This window comes from Ammospiza caudacuta, chromosome 20 (genome assembly GCF_027887145.1).
Source record: "Ammospiza caudacuta isolate bAmmCau1 chromosome 20, bAmmCau1.pri, whole genome shotgun sequence".
Lineage (NCBI taxonomy): Eukaryota > Metazoa > Chordata > Aves > Passeriformes > Passerellidae > Ammospiza > Ammospiza caudacuta.
The window spans coordinates 11,579,523-11,585,545 of record NC_080612.1 but is presented as its reverse complement, the minus strand read 5'-3'; positions in this window follow the sequence as shown (position 1 = coordinate 11,585,545).

The following is a 6,023-nucleotide window of genomic DNA, read 5'->3' as shown; positions in this document are numbered from 1 at the left end:
TAGCTGTCTGTGTTCCCAGTGCTGTACACCTGGCCTGAGCCTCCCTGCTGCCTCCACTCATCCTTCTTCCTAAAAAATCACAATTCCTTCTTTCCAGGTGGATGGCACTGTGCTGCCTAAGCCAGAAAATGCAAAGCAGGTTCTCCAAGGCTGGAATTTTGGCTCTCCAAGCACCTCTGTGGGAGATGCAGTGGTGTTCTAACAGCACATGGATTTGTTTGTGGTTCTGGAGTTCTGTCCCCTTCCATTCCTTTCTGCTGGTGTTACTTACTCTGTGTTTGCTCTATGCTTACTCTGCTGATAGCCAGGGGAGTGCTGAGCTCTCTGATGTTGCTGGGGACAAATCAGCAGCTCCAGGAATGAGCAGGGCTCTGGGGCTCTCAGAGTTAATGCCTGCTGTCCTAGCCCTGGGCTGGATCTTTGAACAGAGCTCAGGGCAAGCCCTGCCTGTCGTAAAACCTCTGGGGGACACAAAATTCATCTCTTTGTTCTTCCACCTTTGCTGCTGATTTCAGCAGGCCTCAAGGGCTGAGAGGATCCAGAACTTCCTGGGGCAAGGGAGCCTTTTCCAGGGGATGGATGGATGGATGGATGGATGGATGGATGGATGGATGGATGGATGGATGGATGGATGGATGGAGGGATGGATGGATGGAGGGATGGATGGATGGAGGGATGGATGGATGGATGGATGGATGGATGGATGGATGGATGGATGGATGGAGCCAGTTCTCTGCCAGGGATGAGTTCTGCTGCTGCACCAGCCCTGTGTGTGGTCAGGCTGGAAGCCCTAGGATGGAGGCAGAGCTGAGCATCCCTGCTGGGCCTGTCCTGGCTCTGTGACACATTTGCACTTCAGCTTCCCTTGCTCCTTTCCTCTCTGCCTGCTGCAGCTGATCCCACGTTTGAGCTCCCACACCTGAACCAAGCCTGTGTTTCTGCACTGCCTTGGGGAGCAATCTGTCCCTTAGCCACTGAAAGCAAGCACAGCTTTGCCTGGATTTCTGTCCCAAGGTTGCTGACATCTCTGGAGCTGCCTCCATCCTGTGCCAGCCGGAATGCTGGGGCAGCTGTGGCACTTGGGAGCAGGGTCTACCTGAGCTGTGAGTGCTCCAGCAGCCCCATCCAATGTCAGGCTGTTCTGTGAACAGAGAAATCTGTGTTATCCGTGTTTTTGTGCACCTCAGGAAGCAGATGGGAGCTGCTGTCATTCCCAATAGGGCATCCCCCATGCCAGCCCTCTGGGGACAGAGGGGTGTGCCCTGCTGTGCCCTGTGCCACCCTCACTGCCCATGGGAGCCACAGGGCAGCCCCCAGCCCCATCCTCCATCCTGGCGGAGCACGGGGTGCTGGGGGCTGGGGAGAGGCAGCACCTTCCCCACCCTGGCCAAGGTTTTATTGTGCTGCCTCTTTATTGTTGTGTTTACAAGGCAGGCCCTTTATAGGTTTTCCTATGAATAGTTCCGAGGAGAAGGTAATTACCTTATCACATGCAGGATGATTTATAGCCAAGGTGGCAAGGGACACTCAGCTCCACATCGGCTCCGTTTGAAAGACAATCCGCCCGTTCTTCCCGGGGTCAGCGGCTGGGGAAAACAAAAGGGCTTTGCTTTGCTTTAGTGCCCGGGGGCGGCTCCTGCACCGAGCCCTGGGCTCGTCACCCACCTGCAGCCCCTGGGGACACCTGCAATGGTGGCTGTGTTTGGGGACACCTGCAATGGTGGCTGTGTCTGGGGACACCTGCAATGGTGGCTCTGCCCTGGGGACACCTGCAATGGTGGCTGTGTTTGGGGACACCTGCAATGATGGCTCTGTCCTGGGGACACCTGCAATGGTGACTGTGCTCTGGGGACACCTGCAATGATGGCTGTGCCCTGGGGACACCTGCAATGATGGCTGTGCCCTGGGGACACCTGCAATGGTGGCTCTGCCCTGGGGACACCTGCAATGGTAGCTGTGTTTGGGGACACCTGCAATGGTGGCTGTGTTTGGGGACACCTGCAATGGTGGCTGTGTTTGGGGACACCTGCAATGGTGACTGTGCTCTGGGGACACCTGCAATGGTGGCTGTGCCCTGGGGACACCCGCGGCGGTGGCTGTGGCTCTGCCCTGGGGACACGCAGCACGGAGCAGCCACAGCGGGGCACTCACAGCGTCCCCGCGGGCTGGTAAACTCCCCAGCTATTGGATTGGTAGTTTTATCTTTAATTAATTTTATTTTGAATTAATTTTATTTTTAATTCATTTTCCGCTTCCCTCCAGCTGCCTCCACGCCCGGGGAGCACAGGCAGCGATTTACCGTCGCCTGTTCCGCCCCGAGCATCCCCGGGCTCTGCCGCGTCCGGTGGCCCCGGGAGCGGCCCCGGGAGCATCCCCGGGCCACGAGGTGGCACCACGACCCCGGGCACGGCGGCGGCGGCGGCGGCTCCGCTGGCCCGTGTCCCCTCGGCGGGTCCTGCTTGTCCCTGGGCGCTGTCGCGGGGCGGTCCCCGACAGGAGCCGGGTGGCACCGGCGTGTCCCGGCCCGGGCAGCCCCGGTGCCGAGCGGGGATCCGGGCACGGCGCGTTCCCCGCGGCACTCAGGGGGGTTTTCCCTGCCGATGGCTTCGGCCCCGGGCCGTGACCGCGGTGTCAGTGACACCGGCCGTGAGCGATGGGTGCCGAGCCAGGGGTGACTTCCAGTGGCGGGGTCAAAGGGAAGAGGCTGATCCTCGGTCCATGCCCGCTGTCTGTGCCATAAAAAATGGCTCTGCGCCCTCTCGCAGGCCGTCCCTCCCTGGGACCCGCTAATCCGGTGATTTTTATCCTGTCTGTTTTCCTTCTCTCCCCTCGGTGATTTTTATCCTGTCTGTTTTCCTTCTCTCCCCTCGGTGATTTTTATCCTGCCTGTTTTCCTTCTCTCCCCTCTGCAGCCTCCCGGCGCTCCCCCTCGGGCTCCGGGGCCGCGCTGATGGATGGAGCCGGCAGCTGGGAGGGAGGGGATGTGGGCACAGCGAGGGGATGTGGGCACAGCGAGGGGATGTGGGCACAGCGAGGGGATTTGGGCACAGTGAGGGGATTTGGGCACAGCGAGGGGATTTGGGCACAGCGAAGGGATTTGGGCACAGCGAAGGGATTTGGGCACAGGGAAGGGATTTGGGCACAGGGAAGGGATGTGGGCACAGCGAGGGGATTTGGGCACAGGGAAGGGATTTGGGCACAGGGAAGGGATTTGGGCACAGTGAGGGGATTTGGGCACAGCGAGGGGATTTGGGCACAGCGAGGGGATTTGGGCACAGGGAAGGGATGTGGGCACAGCGAGGGGATGTGGGCACAGGGAAGGGATTTGGGCACAGCGAGGGGATTTGGGCACAGGGAAGGGATGTGGGCACAGTGAGGGGATTTGGGCACAGCCCGACCCTCGGTGGCCTCACCTGGCTGTCACCACGCTCCTCCCGGGGGCTAAAGGTGTTGCAGGAGGGATCCCAGCAGGAAAAGTGTGGGCAGGGAGGGAGCAGCGTGGAAGAAAACCATGGGCACCACGGGGCTCTGGGCACCGCAGCGCCAAGTGGGGATGGGGACAGGGATTCTGAAGGAGCAGGATTGTCCCTGGGGTCATCCCTTGCTGTGCCAGCCCCGGGAGAAGGGAGCCCACGCTGTCCCGGGGGGGTCCTCTGGCTCCCCGGGAGCCCAGACTGGTATTTCAGTCTAGACGTGCTGGTATTTTTCAGTCCAGCAGATTTCCTTGATGGCCCAGCGGCAGAGCAGGGGCACGCTCGGCACGCTGGCACGGTGGCACCTGCAGGGTGGGGGATTCCCATGGGGGCACAGCCTGGGCAGGCACCGTCCCCAGTCCCTGCCCCTGGAGCAGCAGGAAAAACGTTTGCACTGGAATGGGAGGGAAAACTCTGTGGAACTCGAAATTTGCTCAGAAAGCCGGGCTGGCCGGGCGGGAGGCTTGCCACATCTTGCTCGAGCGCCGGCCCACGTGCAGAGAGCTGTGATGGGCCGGGTGATTCAACAACCACCCCTGCTCCTGCTGCCCCTGCGAGCCGGGCTTGGGCTGGGTAAATATTTTGGGGGGGCACCGAAAGCTCAGCGCTGAAACATCACCATGGCTTGGGTCAGTCCCCTCATGCTGCCGCCGCTGGGCTGATGCTTTTACCAGCAGCGATGCCCCTGTGTGTGCCACCCATGCCAGGGGACCCATCCCGGGGACAAAGGCGGCTTTGAGGGCCCGGCCGTGCCTGGGCGGCCTCGGGGATGTGTGAAATTCGGCTTTGGCCCAGCTCCTTCCTGGAGCGGAACTGTTCTCAGCGAAACCGTCCCCAGCGCCGCCCTAATGGCTTTTCTCTGTGCGCCCGCATTAATGAACGCGAGGCCCAGCCTAATCGGGGGGAAGCCATGCAAGTAATTGCCTGAATTTTTAATTCGGGGTTATGATAGGGGAATCAAAGTCACACGGCAGCCGCCGAGGCCGCCCGCGGCTCCGCGCCATTGACTCCCGCAATTTGCTTTTGATTTTTGCCCTCCCGGCTCCCCCCACGGCCGCTGGGGACCCCGCTGGGGGCCGGGGCTGGACCCTCCCAGGGAGGGCACCAGGCAGGGAAATGGGCCTGGAGTGGGGTCTCACCCGCAGCAGGGCTGGGGGAGCTGGGCTGTGCCCATGGGGGGCTCTCGCCGCAGGCGGGAATTGGTGCCAGCCTCCAACGGCATTTCCTTGTGGAGAGCTGGATTTTACTTTTCTTGGGACCTTTGGAATTTCTCTGGTTCCATTGTGGCACTCTTGCCCTCAGCCTGGGGAGGCACCAGTGGGGACGCCCTGCTCGGAGCATGTCTGGTGCCACCATTGTCACACGAAGGGCCAAGTGACACAGACACTCGTGGGGTGACACAGGGGTGTGGGGCTGGCCAGGTTTTGGGCTGGGTCTCCCTGTAGCGCAACTGGGGCTGGCACTGAAACCGCCCCAAATTTGGGACCCCTGTCCCCAGGGAGCTCCTCAGCCCTGAGCATCCCCTGGGCCCTGGCAGCGGCCACTCTGCTTTTGTTTTCCCAGAAAACAACCCCACCTCCACACCGGTTCCAGCTCGCTGCCCTCCGCTTTGTCTTAAAATTCATAAAGAGTCAGAGGACACGCGGCAAAGCAGAATGGCATCCGTGCAATGCCCGCCCCGTGGGGACACAGCGGCCACCGGGGCCACCCTGCCTGGCACCGGGATGGGGGCGCAGCAGGAGGGGCACGGGGCCGGTGCCACGCTGGCCGTGGGGCACAGCCGGGCACGGCGGGCACGGGGCAGCCCGGCCGTGCTCAGGGACCCTCTGCCTGCCCGGCTGCGCCCCGTGACCCCGTGTTTGGGGTTTGGGCCCTGTTGTGGTGTTCCTTGTGCCGATCCCAGGGGCAGATAGCATTGTTTGCCCTGACACGTAAGCCAGTGACAGCCTCGAGAGCTCTGGCATGGATTCCGAGCGCTCTCCCGGCCTGCCCCGCTCCCAGCAGCGCCTTTTATAGCCCAGCAGAACTTGTTTGGCTGTGGCAGCCAAGCAGAACCCGAGCGGGAGCTGGGGCTGGGGCTGGGGCTGGGGCTGGGGCTGGGGCTGGGGCTGGGGGGGACCCGAGCGTGGCTCACGGTGGCTGCGGGGTCACATCCACAGCCTGCAGCCCCACAGCCCTGCCGAGGGTCCCTGCTGCCCACGGCCGCCCAGCCCTGCCCTCCCTCCAGCTCAGCCCGCAGTGAGGCTGAGGGAACCCCCCAGGCTCTGAAATGAGGGGTCTGGGGGTTTGGGGGGGCTCAGAGTGGGGGATACAGCTGGGGAGGGGATGTGGTGGGAAGGCAGAAGGGCACATGGCCATGGCCATGGGCAGGGGATGAGCTGAGGTGGTCCTGAGCCCGCTGCCTGTCCCCTGGCAGAGCAGAAGGACACGAGCAGCCCCAGAGGGGTCCCAGCTGCAGGTGAGGGCCCAGCAGGCCCCCTGTGCCCCCCGGAGCAGCGGAGCCTCGGCGCGGGACGGGAGGTGAAGACGGATTATGAAAGTGTTTCTTTG